Source organism: Stomoxys calcitrans, chromosome 2 (genome assembly GCF_963082655.1).
Source record: "Stomoxys calcitrans chromosome 2, idStoCalc2.1, whole genome shotgun sequence".
Lineage (NCBI taxonomy): Eukaryota > Metazoa > Arthropoda > Insecta > Diptera > Muscidae > Stomoxys > Stomoxys calcitrans.
The window spans coordinates 102,843,790-102,860,951 of NC_081553.1; the positions used below are offsets into that span (position 1 = coordinate 102,843,790).

At 39.3% G+C, this 17,162-nt stretch overlaps 1 long non-coding RNA gene across 1 annotated transcript in view; it reads right to left on the reverse strand.

The window, feature by feature from the left end:
- LOC106088613 (uncharacterized) overlaps nucleotides 1–17,162 on the reverse strand; it is a 73,657-nt gene that overhangs the window by 46,979 nt on the left and 9,516 nt on the right. The window lies entirely within an intron of this gene.

The window sequence follows — 17,162 nt, forward strand, 5'->3', positions numbered from 1 at the left end:
AAATGATTCAACTGAATTCTGTCCAAGTCAACTTCCAGTTTTTCCAATGAACATATTTCCAAATCCCTATATGGATTAATTAAAAATTTTGTAATCTCGTTATTAAATGTTATGTGTCCGTCTATTAAATTTATCATCGTGTTAAAATGGTTTAGTAAATCAACTCCTATAATAAAATTGTACTTTCTTCCTTTTAACTCTTGCATTTTCCACTTAATTTTTGTATAATTTGGTAAGTTAAATTCCATAGGTGCGTCAGTTATAACTTCAAATTTAATTATGTCCTTCCTAGTTATGGTGCTAAATTCTATAGGTTGTTTTAGTAAAACTCGTTCAAAATCTTTTACCTTACTGTCAATCAGGCTTAAGTTTGCGCCTGTATCAATCAAAGCTTTATATTTCCTTTTATTAATCGTAATGGTTATGGTAGGTAAACAATCGGAGGTTGTTTCCGAAAAAAATTATTTTGTCTTTGGTCTTGTCCGTTATCCTGATGTAAATTTGGTTCAGAGTTTCCTACTACTCGATAATTATCTACTTCTATATTGTCTATTTCCATAGGTTCCTGCTGGTCTTGCCTAGGTTGATTCAAGCGATTTTGGCTGAAATTTGGCCTAGGGTTTCCTACCTGTTGCTGAAACCTTCTGAAATTTCCCGACATATTATTATAGTTACTTTGTTGGACTCTATACTGTCCTGAATGATTAAAATTTCCATTTTGATTCCTATTATTATAGTTATTATTATAACTGTTATTTTGTTGGACTCTATACTGTCCTGAATGATTAAAGTTTCTATTCCTATTATAGTTATCGTTATTATTATTATTATAGGTTTTATTATTATCATTATTATTTCGTTCTTGTCTAATATCCGACCTAAAATTATTTTGTCCTAACCAATTCCGTTGATTATATCCCTGGTTATTACTGTTAATCTGCGGATTAAAATTATTCCTATTTTGCGACCGATTTTGTCTAAATGTTACGTCGTCTTTAGTCCTAAACTTCCTATATTCTGGCCTAATGCATGTGTCTTCAAATCTCCTTCTTGTCAATATTTTTAATATATCATTAATGTTTCTTTCTTCGTAAATTTTGTCTAACAGTGTACCTTGTGTCATTTCCTTAACTGTATTTACTAAAAGACTGTCCACGTTTGATAAGTCAATATAGTGGTCATTTCGGTAATAAACTATTAACTCATCTGCCTTATATTTTAGATTCTGCAACTCTATTATTAATTCACTTACCGAATTTACTTTTAAGTTGGCTATCATCCTATATATATTGTGTGGTTCCACGTTCGGTCTATACCTTAGTTTTAAAGTCTCCTTGATTAGTTGCCAGTTGTCCGGTGTGGGTATGTTTATTATGACGTCTTTAGCTTGTCCCTGAATTATTTTATAGAATATTGTTCTTATGGCCTCTTTCTTAATATTTTCATCTTGTATAGTTGACAGCAAGTACTCAGTGCTACTAAAAAAGCTGTTCACCGTTACTTCTCCGGTGCCGGTGAAAATGGGTAGATGATTTATCGTTTTTAAAATGTTGTCTTTTGCATTATTTGATTGTGTATCATATAACACCGGGTTACGCTGTTGTTGTTGTAGTTCTTGTGTTTGCTGTTGCAATTCTAGATATGCTTGGCGTAACCGTTCCAATTGTTGATCCTTTCTGGCTAGTTCTTCTGCCACATTTACGGATGCGATGTGAGCTTGTTCCTCCATTCTTCTTCGTTTGTCGAAGACTTTTTGCCTTTGCGAATACACTTTTAAAAGAAAAAAAAAGGATTGACTTCCTTTATCTAGTGGTGTCCACTTAACTTAAATGTTCACTGCACTATTGTTTATTTTAGTGGTGTTCAATTTTTTGAATTATTCACTGCACTATTGTTTATTTTAGTGGTGTTCAATTTTTTGAATTATTCACTGCACTATTGTTTATTTTATAATCCTGGAGGGTCCCGTAGGATTCGCAGAATTTATTTAATTATTTATAATTTAGGTACGTTTCACTGGATCCTTTTTAATTCCTAAAGGATCCTACCGACTGCGCCAATTAGATAACCTGATTAATTATGTTTATTAAAAAAAAACAATTGTTTTTTTCTTTCTTTTATTTATTTATTCGTCGACTTGCGACTAAGAGGATGGAACTAAGACTAACTTTTACATTTTTAATTTACTTATTCTACAGGTATTATTTGTTAATTAATTATTGCAGTGTTAGCATAAGTTTATTTTAAATGAAATTTGATTAACACACTTTTGTAAATAATTGTATACTCAGCTCCAGACAGTTTTAACTGGAAAAATAAAATAAAGTCAAACTAAAGAATGTCAAATTCACTTATGCTTACAGTGCAATAATTGTACACGTTTTATTGGCTAATTGTTTCCAAGAACTTATCAATTTTATCAGGGGTAGTATGATTATACGTAACTCCCAATATGTCTGTTTGGGGGAATTTTAGGGTCAGGGCGGCCCGATGGGTACTTCAATCCAAATTTTAATACCATATTTGTATTCTGTTTTCCAATACCTTTCATTTTATACCCATATTGTCCCGATCGGTCCACTTTTGATGTTGGGTAGGTATTTTTGGTTAAAGAGGGAGGGTCCGCCCCCTTATGAAGTCAACAAACTATAAAGCCTATTTCTCCTTCCTGACCATATTCGCAATCTACTCCCGAATACCTTTCTTTTGAGTCCCATATTGTCATGATCGTCCAAAAAATCTATTTTAGGGGGTTTTGGGGTTGGGGCGGCTCCCCAGGTTCTTGGACCCAATTTTTAATATGAAATTCGTTCTCTACTCCTGAATAGCTTTCATTTGAGACCCATATTGTCCCGATCGGTCCGCTTTTATATATCGGTAGTACTTTTGGGGAAAGGGGGAGGGTCCGCCCCCGTCCGATACCAGACCAACCTACATAATCTGTGAAAATTTCGAAGTAATCGGTTCAGCCGTTTTTTAGTCTATACGGAACAAACAAACACAAATTCAATTTTATATATAAGAAAGGGCTAGAATTCATGGTACTTCAGAACAGTTCACAAATCTGATCAAAATTTGGGACGTAGTGTTTGGTAGGCCGTCCCATCTTCATAAGTCCCACCAAATAGGACATATTGGTTGACCTCGCCAATAGGAGGCTCCAAATAAAAGGTATTTTAGAGTAGATCACGAATCTGATATTTTTTGATCGCCAAGTCTCTGAGTGGCCGCCCTAACCCCTAAACACTCCCCCGAAGCGGACATATTTTCAAGCTACGTTAATGTGGTGGTCAAAAGAAAGATATTTGGGAGTAGAGCACGAATCTGATATCAACATTCTTGCCTAGGCACTGTCCTACAACCATGACACTCCCCAAATGAGACGTATTTGTTGACTTTGGTAATTCAAATAAAACTTATGTGAGAGAGGAGGACGATGCTGATATATTATAAGGGGGGGCCACGCCCAAAACCTTATATATACCGACTATGGCAATAAGGGACTCGAATGCAAGGTATTTGGTAGTGGAAGACGAATTTGACATCCGATATTGGGGCTAAGAGTTTGGGGTATGCCTCCTCATATAACTCACCCAAAACCAGCCGCAATATGGGGCTCATTTAAAAGCTATTTCAGAGTAGCGCTCTATGCTGACAGTTTTCCAGGACTAAGTTTCTGGGTGGCATATTTGACTCACATATTTACCTCCTATGGCAATAAGGAAGTCACCGTAGCTCAGGGCTTAGCATGTCCGCCCATGAAGCTGAAAGCCTAAATTCGAAAACTTTCGAGAACATGATAAACAAATTTTAGCGGTGGTTATTCCCTACCAAACTGTGACTTTTTCCGGATGCCTTGGTAGTTATTGCAATGCTTCTGACTTATCTTCACTTCACTTCAAATCGAGAATTCTGGGTATTTGCGTACCCCTTCAGCCAAAAATGAGCTCCATCGCTGAATGGGCGATGAACTTTCCTCGCTCTTGCGCTCTTTTTTTGGTCTAAAATTCTTATTGATTACAGGATATTGTTCGGCAGTAGACCATTTTTGTTTAATGCTTTCTATTCAAAGAATATTTTTTTATAGACCAAATTTCTATGAAATTTTCTTTAAAGACAAAATTTTTACGAAATTTTCTCTAAAGACAAAATTTCTATGAAATTATCACCAATGATTAAAAAAAAACTCAATCAATTCTTTACGCCTTCCTAATTTTGTGTCAGTTTCATAATTTAATCGCATGGCTCATCCATTCACCATCCATGCACCATCCAACATAGATTTCAATGATTTCCATGCTTGATCAACTGCATTTTGAATCTGCATTCAATTTTTAATCGTATCTCCATGTATTATCAGTTATTGGTGGCACAATTGTCTAGACGTTCATTAAACCCATACGAAAATAATTGAATTTTCATCGGGATAAAAGTGTCAAAACCATTGCACGAACAGAAGGAGAGAAAATGGCTAAAATGTCATAATCCAACTGAAACTAATGTCATCTCTCATATATCCAAGCGGACATTAAATAAATTCCAACTAAATGCAACAGCAGGAGTCCAAAATAAAAGTTGTGACATAAGTGGTGTTGACGGCTGGGGCTGGGGAGTCAAACAACAATGGCAAATATAAAAACATTTGTTGAAATCATTTGTTTAGGAAGTGAATGTCTGCTCCCTACAACTCTGGCTTTGAAAAATAAATAAAAAAAAATTTTTGGAAATATTTTAGTAGAAGTTCATGATGGGCCAAAACTGACCTTATGCTGTGCTACACTATGGTTATATAAGTTTATAGTGGCAAACAAGCACATTGTGAAAGGAAACTAATTGGCAGTGTCACATTCAAGAGCGTACTGAGAAGGCTCACATATGTTGGGCACTAGGTAGACGAGACGTAGTCTCGAAATGGGGCCTGAATCCGAGGAAAGTCCACTGGCGTGAGGTGGTGTGGTGTTAACGTGAGGAAGTCGTGTGTGAACATTTTTACGAACAGTAAACTGGCCATATGTAGAGATGGCAGCTATACCCAAATATGCTCCGATCTGAACGATATTCTACAAAAAAGGTGTAGAAGTCAACTAAAAAGCACTGTTTCAAATTGCATCAAAATCGTATGAAAAATGCTCCTTTTATTAACTCAATACTCTATATCTGGAGATCGGTCTATAAGCCAGCTATAGCCAAACATTGTCCGATCTTAGATGTGTACCAGAACTCGTTGTGCCAAATTTCATTGAAATAGAATGAAAAATGCTCCATTTATAGACTCAATACACTATATCGGGAGATCGGTCTATATGGCAACTATATCCAAATATGGTCCGTACTGGAAAACATTTGACGGCAATGGCTAAGCGTTTACCAGGACCCACTGTGCCAAATTTCATAGAATTCGGGTAATAAATGGATCTTTTATCGCCTAAATATCCTAAATCGGGAGATCAGGCGGTCGGTCTATAGGGCAGCTATATCCAAATATAGTCCCATCTGATCCACACTTCATAGAAATGGGTATGGCCAAAACTCACTGTGCCCAATTTCATAGAAATCGGATGAAAAATAATCAATTTTGTTGCTTCCAGACTTTAAGTCGGTATATGGGTCTATGTAGCGGCTATATATAACTAAATTCAGATATTGTGAGATCAATATTTCAGGTTTATATACAAAGAATTCGAAATCGTCAAAAAAGGTTTCGGATATGTTTTCATACCCAAGATATCTGCAAAATTATAAATACCCAAACAAGGTATTTATTGGATATACCCAATACCCAATGCTTGGGTAGTCATTGGGTAAATACCCAAGCATTTGGTATTTATTGGGCAAATACCCAAGCATTGGGTATTTACCCGGTAGAAAGTCATTTCTAGTCATAAGGACAATAACAACTAAGACGGTGAGGTCACGAGCAGTCTTCGAGTGTAAGGAGATTAACGTTTTCTCTGCATGACGATCCTCATCGTTTTGGTGTGGCGCCATAGCGGAGTAAGGGGGAATGAAAGAGCAGCCGATTTGGAATTGAAGGTCAGAGGACTGCTGTCAATGAACTTGGTTAGGTAAAGTAAGGTTAGGTTTAAGTGGCAGTCATCAGACTCATTTAGACCTTTTCGTCCATTGTGATACCACAGGAATAGAAGAAGAAAGATGCCTACCGTTGAATCATCCAGATCTCTTTAAAAAGCCCAATAACTTGCGAATGTTCGCATCCGCTAATTCAGACAGGTTCTCAAAGAAATGAGAACCTAAAGTGGAACTCCTTCTGACTGCTAGTGCGAGACACACACACAAAAGGTGTTCTATATTCTCTTCTTCTTTGAAGTCCTCACAGCTTTTGCAAAAGTCGTTGCTGGCAACCTTAAGTCTGTTAGCATGTTTCCCGATTAGACAGTTAGCTGTCAAGATGGACACAATGACTCAGATGTTTGTTCTAGCCAATGACAACAAAACAGAATACCTCTTCAAGTCTAGATTAGGCTACATGGTTATGGAATGCTCACAGCCCCCTCTTTGTGACCATTTATCATTCGTTGACCTTCGTGCTTGATTCTGAAAACTTAGTTTACATGTCGCTGGAGGTATACCCACAGATTCCAGTATCCCTGGAATGTGTAGGGTAAGTCCTAGTCTCTCAAGCTTGTCCGCTTCACACTTTCCTGAAATATCTCTCTGGCCCGGCACCCAGAACAGGAGAATTTTGAACTGTTAAGCCATCTTGTTGAGAGATCTGCGTTCTCCAGGAATTTAATAACTGCCTGGCTGTCTGAGAAGATATTTACGCCAATAGACGTAATGACGTTATATCTTAGCCATTCTACCACTCCCTTAATTGCAAGGATCTCCGCTTGATACATACTGCAGTGGCCGGGAAACCTTTTCGATATGACCAGTTCTAGACCTTTAGAGTACACCCCAAAGCACACCTGGTCGTTTAGTTTGGAACCATCCTTACAGAAGTCTATTTTTACTTCTGTTACCAGGGATATCGTGGTTCCAATCGGTTCTATTAGCAATAGTGGTACAGTAATTTTTATCAAAAAGCGCCTCAAGCGGTGTAACCCACAGTGCCTGGAACACCGGACATTGTATCAAGGATAACACAGTGTCCATAGCCGCCACATCACCAATGAGAAAGCTCGCTTATCGCCAGTGGTCGCAGCAATTTGTCTCGCCACAATGTGCAGAGGCATAAGATGAAGCATTGAATTCAGTGCATCAGATGGTGTCGTCCTCAGTGCGGCTGTGATGCACAAACAATCCATCCTTTGGATCCGGTTTAGTATTGAACAGTAGGTGGACTTTTGAAGAGCCGTCCACCAGACCACAACACCATATAGCACAATAGGTCTGACAACTGCAGTATATACCCAGTGCATGACACACGGTCTAAACCCCCAAATTTTGCCAATGGCTCTCTTGCGGGTGTATAGGGCAAGAGTTACCTTTCTTGCCCTTTCCAAAATGTTGGATTTGAAGTTCGACTTCCTGTCCAGCAAAACACCCAGGTATTTTGCGCTTTCTGTAAATGGAACATTCTCTCCTCCCAAGGAGACAGGTTGCACTGTAGGCAACTTGTCTCTCCTGATGAAAAGAACTACTACTGTCTTGCACGGATTTATACCTAGACCACTTTCGATAGCCCACTTCGCTGTTGCACGTAGAACTTCCTGAAGTATTGTATATCTCTTAGAGTGCTGGGAAACTTTCCCCTAACCGCAATACGCGATCACTTTTACGCCTTTTCTTCCAGGGACAATAATATATTGCTAAAGGCTATATTCCAAAGTAGAGGAGATAGTACACCTTCTTGAGGAGTTCCTCTGCTGACCGATCTTTTTAGATCCACAGATCCCAAGCCTGCCGTAACGGATCTTTCAGTAAGTAAGTTATTAATTTACTTTCTTACGGTAGAGTTGATGCCCAGAAACTCCAACTCCTTCATGATTGAGGTCGATTTTACGTGATTGCAAGCATCTTCAATGTCAAGAAATGCTGCCATTGTATATTCCTTGACAGCGGGAGAACCCTCTATGTAGCCAACTATGTCGCGAAGGGCTGTTTCTGTGGATTTGCCTTCACTATATGCAAGCTGCTGCCGAGACAGGCTATCTCCAGGGATAATTGCCCTAAGATATGTCTCTATCAACCTCTCAAGAGTCTTCAGCATAAAGGATGACAGACTAATAGGACGAAAATCCTTCGCCTTCGTGTGGTAGGGGTTTCCTGCTTTCGGAATGAAAATGACCTACGTGTACCACAGGTATATATGACATTCTGATACAAGCAGAGTATATCTGCCTAAGCCAGGGAACCAGTCTATCAGACACAGCTTGTAATTGATACATCATCAGGTCCTGCCGACTTAAAGGAGTCGAAACTTCTTATCGCTCAAAGGATTTTTGGCTCAGACACAATTTCCCTAATAGTCTCCGACGAATGCATACCAGTGACAAATTTTTCTGTCGCCACGTTGTCCGTTGAAGAATTTTCCGGGAAATGTTTATCTACGAGTATGCAAATTTTGCTCATGAACATTCCACTTAGGAACAGGAGCAAACTTCTTACATATCAATGAGTGCAGTCCGATTCAAGTTCAGTCCGATAAGCTCAATGATTGGGGGCCTCCGTTTTATAGCCGAGACCGAACGGCGTGCCGCTGTGCGATACCTCTTTGGAGAGAAGTTTTACATGGCATAGTCACTCACAAATGTTGCCAGCATTAGGAGGGGAATACCACCGCTGGGAATTTTTTTTCTGATGGTCTCGCCAGGATTCGAACCCGGGTGTTCAGCGTCATAGGCAGACATACTAACCTCTGCGCTACGGTGGCCTCCGAGTATTTCTAGTGTTTCCTCACAAGACATTGTCCATACATTCTCTGACTTTTGAATGTACCCCACCGTAATAGGTCTCGAGGACAGAATCTTCCTTAGCCTAGAGGCCTCAGATGTATCCTCCATGGAGCTGCAGAATTCTACCCAGGATTTGTTCTGAGCCTTTCTAAGCTCGCCCTTATATTTTCTTAGCTCACCCTTATAGATGTCCCAATCGTGTGGTGCTCTTGTAGCATTTTATACCCTCCACCATAGGATGGGGGGTATACTAATTTCGTCATTCCTTTTTAGCCATGTCCGTCCGTCTGTCTGTCGAAAGCACGCTAACTTCCGAAGGAGTAAAGCTAGCCGCTTGAAATTTTGCACAAATATTTCTTATTAGTGTAGGTTGGTTGGTATTGTAAATGGGACATATGGGTCCATGTTTTGATATAGCTGCCATATAAACTGATCTTGGGTCTTGACTTCTTGAGCCTCTAGAGTACGCAATTCTCAATAACTGTGCCAAGTATGATTTAAATCGGTACATAACCTGATATAGCTGCCATATAAACCGATCTTGGGTCTTGACTTCTTGAGCCTCTAGAGGGCGCAATTCTTATCCGATTTACCTGAAATTTTGTACGACGTATTCTCTCATGACCATTCAGCCCGATACAGCTCCCATATAAATCGATCTCTCTATTTAACTTCTTGAGCACCCAAAGGGCGCAATTCTTATTCGAATTGGCTGACAGGTCTCACACAGGTCTCCAACATATAATTTATTTATGGTCCAAAACGGACCATATATTGATATCGCTCTAATAGTAGAGCAAATCTTTTCTTATATCCTTTTTTGCCTAAGAAGAGATGCCGGGAAAAGAACTCGACAAATGCGGTCCATGGTGGAGGGTATATAAGATTCGGCCCGGCCTAACTTGGCACGCTTTTACTTGTTTTCTGTTAAAGAGTTTTCTGCAGACCGTAGAGCAAGCAGCTCTTTGGTCCACCATGGCGGTCGCTATTTGCCCCTTAGCTTGACACTAGGACATGCTGACGCAAGCGAGTCATTCAGGGTCTTCGTGTTTCGCTTGTCTACTATTTCTGTGTCTTTCGTAGTTTCCAATTCCTCTACTTGTCTAGTAGGGATAGACGTGCAGAATTTGTGGCGAAATTTATCCCAATCCGCCTCTCTTCTGTTTAGCCGAGGGATCAATACTGCAGCATTTTCTCCAAGGCTGAAACTATTGGTTGCCCAAAAAGTAATTGCGGATTTTTTAAAAGAAAGAAAATACATTTTTAATAAATCTTAGAATAAACTTTAATCAAATATACTTTTTTTACACTTTTTTTTCTAAAGCAAGCCAAAAGTTACAGCTGATAACTGCGAGAAGAAAGAATGCAATTACAGAGTCACAAGCTGTGAAAAAATTTGTCAACGCCGACTATATGAAAAATCCGCAATTACTTTTTGGGCAACCCAATAATATAACGATGATCAGAGAAGCTGTGGTCAACCAACACTTCCCAGTCGCATATTCTTCCACCTATATCTTCCGATACAAAGGTAATCTATAGTACCTCCTGTCTGTTCCTGGTAATAAAGTTCGGTTTATCCCCTTTATTACAAATCGCCAGATTGCAGCTCACCCCTTTCGTTGACATACGAACTTCCCCGTTTCTGGTGATGTGCACTAGCATCACTTTCTACCATGAGGCTTGCCTTCGCAACAGAAGCGGCTTCAACCAGCGACTTAAGGTTTGAAGGCGGCATCTCTGAATCTTATGCCATATATGGGGAAGCCAGCCAGTTATGAGACTTATTTATTTCAAGGCTGGCTACTACTAAATCTTCATTGCTTAGCGAGGGAAGAAGAAAAAAATTTAGATTACTCTTTGGAAGAATACAGGCCCTGTGACTCCCATTCCCAGTACTCTTGCAAAGTTTAAATCCCATGGTTGCTGGATAAGAACCACGTCAAATCCCCGTGTCATCAGGAGGACCTTTAGTGCCGCCAAAGCGGCCTCACAACTTACTGGAGTTTAAAATTCCAGTTTGTGTGATATACAATATTATCCCGGAGCGGAACGCTGATCTTTGAGAAATGTAAATAAACCGCCTCAATATTCTCCCTAGTAGCTGGGGGAATACAATTTGGGTCTTCCCTTCTTTGTACTGGCTAGGTAATCCGCATATCTATACGTAACAAACGAAATGCCACAATAAATATACCACTTCCCCGAGTGGGCAGCACCATTTGAAAAAAAAAATGGCCAAAATATGAGTGCTGTAACATGGCTTGAAGAACAAAAAGTGCCAAAACTGAATTCAAAACTGTTTTGAAGTACTTTACACTAAAGGCCATCAATCATTTTGTCATTTTTTTTGTTAGCTGCTACTTTTGCTATTTTTTACTTTGCATTTTTTTGAAGAGTGGGTGTCTGCAATATTTTTCTATTTTTATTTGGGAACATGGAAGTAAACGCATGGCTATGAGCCCGTTTACATATCCCCTTATACACACACAAACACACCCAGTCCTGCCCATACAGTCCTACAGTCCTATTGTAAAGGTGGATGTGTTACACCAGATAGGTGGCTCTACGAATCACCTTCTGCAGGTGACATATGGCCAAAATGGAGTTCAATTTGTTTTCCATTATATTTTTCCGCTTGCATGGGGAAATTCAGTTTTTATTAAAAAAATGACAAATTGATGACATGCAAGGGCTTCGTTCGTTCGATTGGTTGTAAGAAGGAATGATGTTTTGATTGATCCCTGCAAACACTGCAAATGAAAAATTACACTTTTCCGCAAGGAAATCACCAAAGTGTGGTAGTGAATCACTTACTGTAGGCGTTATAGCTTGCTTTGTTTTCGTTGGTATCTCATTTTTTAGTGAATATTACCGGGTTTTGGGGCAAATATTGACAATGACTGAGTTGAGAAATGACCAACATTAGGTGTTTTGAAGCTTTGATAGAGGAACTTTCAATAAAAACATGCAAGCATAAGAAAGCAAAGAAATTCAAAGAGTGAGCATTGAAGAAGATTTGTTATAATTTTCTTTAGATTCTGTCGGTAAAAGAGCTTAAAAGTTTAACATTCAGTGAGCATGGGAGAAGCAGTGTACAAGAGCCCGTCTGCAAATTGAATTTATGGTAAATGGATAGGATTTAGGTTCATCCTTCGTTCAACGAAATCATTCTTCAAAATTTACTCTATAAACTATTCTTAAATTGCAACAACATCGTAGCATCCCAGTGAATCAAATTTCGGATGTCAGACAATTCTGTTCAAATTTTGAACTCAACAGACAAGATCTTACCGAAATCGTTCCGAATTCTGTCTGGTTTTCCGTGCGATATTTTTCCAACAGTTGTCCGACAGTTCTGAAAGAATTCTGAACGATTTCTGGGGTGCTTGTCAGTAGGATTTTTCTTCCGATCGATCTGAAAGAATTCTAAACGATATCTGATCGTCTTGTCGTAAATTTCTTATGCCCACCACCATAGGATGGGGGGTATATTCGTTTAGTCCATTCCCGACCCTACAAAGTAGACATATTTTGGATCGTCGTGAAATTCCATGGCGATTTAACGATGTTCGTGTGTCTGTCTGTCCGTCTGTTGTAATCACTCTACAACCTTCAAAAATTGCGATGTCGAGCTGAAATTGACACAGATACGTCTTTTTGAGGTACGCTGAATAAGTTATTGGACGGGCCAAATCGCACCATATTTGGGTATAGCTGCTATATAGACCGATCTGCCGTAAAAGGTCTAATGTCCATAAATGCTTTATTTTTATCCAATTTTGCTGAATTTTGAAACAGTGAGTAATAAGGCTTCTCGACATCTGACCTACATGTGGTTCAGATCGAGCTATATTTACATATAGCTGTCATATAGACCGATCTGCCGATAAAGGGTCTGAAGCTCATTTCCAACAGTGATTTATTTGAAGCCTCCCGACAACCGACCTAAATGTGGTTTAGGTTATAGACCGATCCTCCGATTTAAGTTCTTAGGCCCATAAAAGCCACATCTATTGTCCGATTTTGCTGAAATTATAGTCTGTGAGTTGTATTAGGCCACCCAACATTCTTTTCGAATTTGGCCCAGATCGGTCCAGATTTGGATATAGCTGCCATATAAACTCTCGATTTAAGGTATTGGGCCCATAAAAGGTGCATTTATTGTCCGATTACGCTGAAATTAGAGACAGTGAGTTATGCTATGCTCTTTAATACTCTTCTTCAATTTGGCCTGGATCGGTTCAGATTTGGATATAGCTGCCAGACAGACCGATCTCTCAATTGAAGGTTTTGGGCCCATAAAAGGCTTATTTATTGTCCGATGTCGCCGAAATTGCGGACATTGAGTTGTGTTTGGCCCTTCGACATCTCTCTTCAATTTGGCCAAGATCGGTTCAGATATGGATATAGCTGTCATATAGACCGATCTCTCGATTTAAGATCTTGAGCCTATAAAAGGCGAAATTATTGTTCGATTTCGCCGAAATTTCGAAAAGTGAGTTGAGTTAGTCTCCTTGACATCGTTCTGAAATTTGACACTGATTGGTCCAGATTTGGATATAGCTACCATATAGACCGATCTCTCGTTTTAGGTATTTGGCCCCATAAAAGCTAAAGTTATTTCCCGATTTTGCTGAAATTTGGGACAGTGAGTTATGTTAGGCCCTTCGTCATCCCTCTACAATTTGGTCCAGATCGGTCCAAATTTGGATATAGTTGCCATATAGACCGATCTCTCAATTGAAGGCTTTGGGCCCATAAAAGGCTTATTTATTGTCCGATGTCGCCGAAATTGCGGACATTGAGTTGTGTTTGGCCCTTCGACATCTCTTTTCAATTTGGCCAAGATCGGTTCAAATATGGATATAACTGCCATATAGACCGATCTCTTGATTTAAATAGGCACATTTATTATCCGAATTTGCTGATATTTGACACCGTGAATTATGTTGGGCTTTTCGAAATCCGTATTCAGTATGATTGAGATCGGTCTATATTTGGATATAGCTGTCAAAAAACCCAATATTTTGTTTAAAAAATTTAAACATTCAATGTATGTGACGAATTTGGTTTAAATCCGACCATATTTCGATAAAGCTTCTATGGGTGCATAAATTATGGATTTTTCACCGGATTATGACGAAAGGTGGTTTACATATATACCCGAGGTGGTTTGTATCCAAAGTTCTGCAAGGCCGAACTTAATGCCTTTTTACTTTCTATTGTCTTACGACGCATCGAAAAGAATTCTGAACGATTTCTGGACTGTTTGTCTGTAGGAAATTTTGTTCCGACAGGTCTGAGCGTCCTGTAGTATGGTTTTTATACCCTCCACCATAGAACGAGGGTATACTAATTTCGTCGTTCTGTTTGTAACACCTCGAAATATGCGTCTAAGATCCCATTAAGTCGATCTAGCCAAGTTCGTCCGTCTGTCCGTCCGCCCGTCCATCTGTCTGTCGAAAACACGCTAACTTTCGAAGGAGTTAGGCTAGGCACTTGAAATTTTGCACAAATTCTTTTTATTGGGTTGCCCAAAAAGTAATTGCGGATTTTTCATATAGTCGGCGTTGACAAATTTTTTCACAGCTTGTGACTCTGTAATTGCATTCTTTCTTCTGTCAGTTATCAGCTTTTACTTTTAGCTTGCTTTAGAAAAAAGTGTAAAAATAGTATATTTGATTAAAGTTCATTACAAAGTTTTATTAAAAATGCATTTACTTTCTTTTAAAAAATCCGCAATTACTTTTTGGGCAACCCAATATTTGTGTACGTCGGTTGGGATTGTAATGGGCCAAATCGGTCCTTGTTTTGATATAGCGGTCATATAAACCGATCTTTGGTCTTGACTTCTCGAGCATCTAAAGGGCGTAATTCTCATTCGATTTGACTGAAATTTTACACGTGGTGTTTTGGTATCACTTCCAAATGTGCTAAGTATCGTTCAAATCGGTTCATAACCTTGTGTAGCTGCCATATGAACCGATCTAGGATCTTTACTTCTTGTGCCGCTAGAGGGCGCTATTTTCATCCGATTTGGCTAAAATTTTGCACGATGTGTTTTGTTATGACTTTCAACAACTGTGCCAAGTATGGCGCAAATCGGTACATAACCTGATATAGCTGCCATAAAAACCGATCTGGGTATTTGACTTCTTGAGCCTCTAGAGGGCGCAATTCTCAACCCATTTGGCAGATCTTTTGTACATCTGCTTCTCCCATGACCTTCAGTATACGTATCCAATATCGAATCGATCTATAGCTTGATACAGCTCCCTTATAAACCGATCTCCCGAATCTGCTTCTTGAGCCCCTACAAGGCGCAATTTTTATTCGAATTGGCTGCAATTTTACACAACGACTTCTGCTATGGTCTCCAATATTCAGTTTAATTTTGGTCCGAATCGGACGATAAGTTGATATTATAGCTCCAATATCATAGCAATTCTTTCCTTTTATCATATGTTTGCCTAAAAAGAGATACCGCCAAAGAACTCGACAAATGCGAGGGTGGAGGGTATAAAAGATTCGGCGCGGCCGAACATACCACGCTTTTATTTGTTTTTTTTTTTTTTTTTAATATTGTCTTCCGACGCATTAGAGAGAATTTTGAACGATTTCTAGAATGTTTGTTCTGTCCTGTCAGTTTGTAGGAATTTTTGTTCCGAAAGTTCTGAAATGTTTTTTTTTTTTAATTTTCTTTCGACAGTTCGGTAGGAATTCTGAACGATGTCTGAACTCTGTGTCAGTTGTTTTTGTCTTTTTGTGCTTGCTTTTTCATGTATTTATTTTTCTGAACCGTTAGCAATCTTTGTCCCGAGAGTTCTGATGGTATTCGAAAGGGCTTCTGAGCTCTGTGTTGAATTTTTTTTGAGCTTGCTTTTTTGGGGTTGTGCTTAGGTTAGGTTTAAGTGGCATTCTGCTGCCATCAGACTCACTCGGATGTTTTCGTCCATTGTGATACCACAGGAACAGAAGAAGGACGATACCTTCTAGTTTCTACCGTTGAATCTTTCAGATCTCTTTAAAAAGCCCAATAACTTGCGAATGTTCACTTCCGCTAAATCAGACAGATTCCCAAAGAAATGAGAACCTAAAGTGAAACTTCTAACTGCTAGCGGGACACTCACACACAGAAGGTGTTTTATAGTCTCTTCTTCTTCGATGTCCTCACATCTTCTGCAAATATCGTTACTGGCAACCTTCAGTCTGTCAGCATGTTTTCCGATTAGACAGTGACCTGTCATGACGGACACAATGATTGAAACGTCTGGTCTAGCCAATGACAGCAAAGCGGTAGACCTCTTCAAGTCTAGGTTAGGTCACATAGTTTTGGAATGCTCACAGCCGCCATTTTGTGACAATCTATCATTCGATGTCATTCGGAACCATCCGTATGGAAGTCCATGTAACAACTTCTATTACCAGGGATATCGTAGTTCCAATCGGTTCTATCAGGAATATTGGTACAGTACTTTTTATCAAAAGCGGCTCAGGTGTAATCCATACTGCCTAGAACATCGGACATTATATCATGGATAATATAGTGCCCGTAGTTGCCACATGATAAAAGAGAATGCTTCGTTAACAGTGGTCGCAGCGTTTTGTCTAGCCACAATGTCCAGAGGTATAAGATGTAGCATTAAGTTCATTGCATCAGATGGCGTCGTCCTCAGTGCGGTTGTGATACACATAAGCCATCCTTTGGCTCCGGTTACGTATTGAGTATTAGGTGGACTTTTGAAGCGCCGTCCACCGGACCACAACACCATATAGCATTATAGGTCTGACAACTGCTGCTTATACCCAATGCATGACACACGGTCTAAACCTCCAACTTTTGCCAATGGCTCTCTTGCAGATGTATAAGGCAATAGTTTTCTTTACTGCCCTTTCCAAAATGTTGGATTTGAAGTTCAATTTCCTGTCCAGCAAAACACCCAATTATTTTTAGCGTTCTGTAAATATTTTGTGCTTACTTGTTTGCCATTTGTTGTTTGTGAACCATTGAATGCTACCGTTGCACAGAGGTTGGCGTGATCACCTCTGACGTTGGGTGCCTAGGTTCGAATCCTGACGAAAACATCAGAAAAAATGTTCAGCCGAGTTTGTTCTATGCTGGTGACGTTTGTGGGAAACTATGCCATGTAAAACTTCTCCCGTTCAGACTCGGCTATAAAAAGGAGATTCTCAATGGAATGTTCAAGAGCAAATTTTGCAATGTAAACCGTCGGTAAACACATTCGAATACTGTAACAATTCTTTCGGAATTGGTTAGAATTCGATAAGACAAGTCGTAAA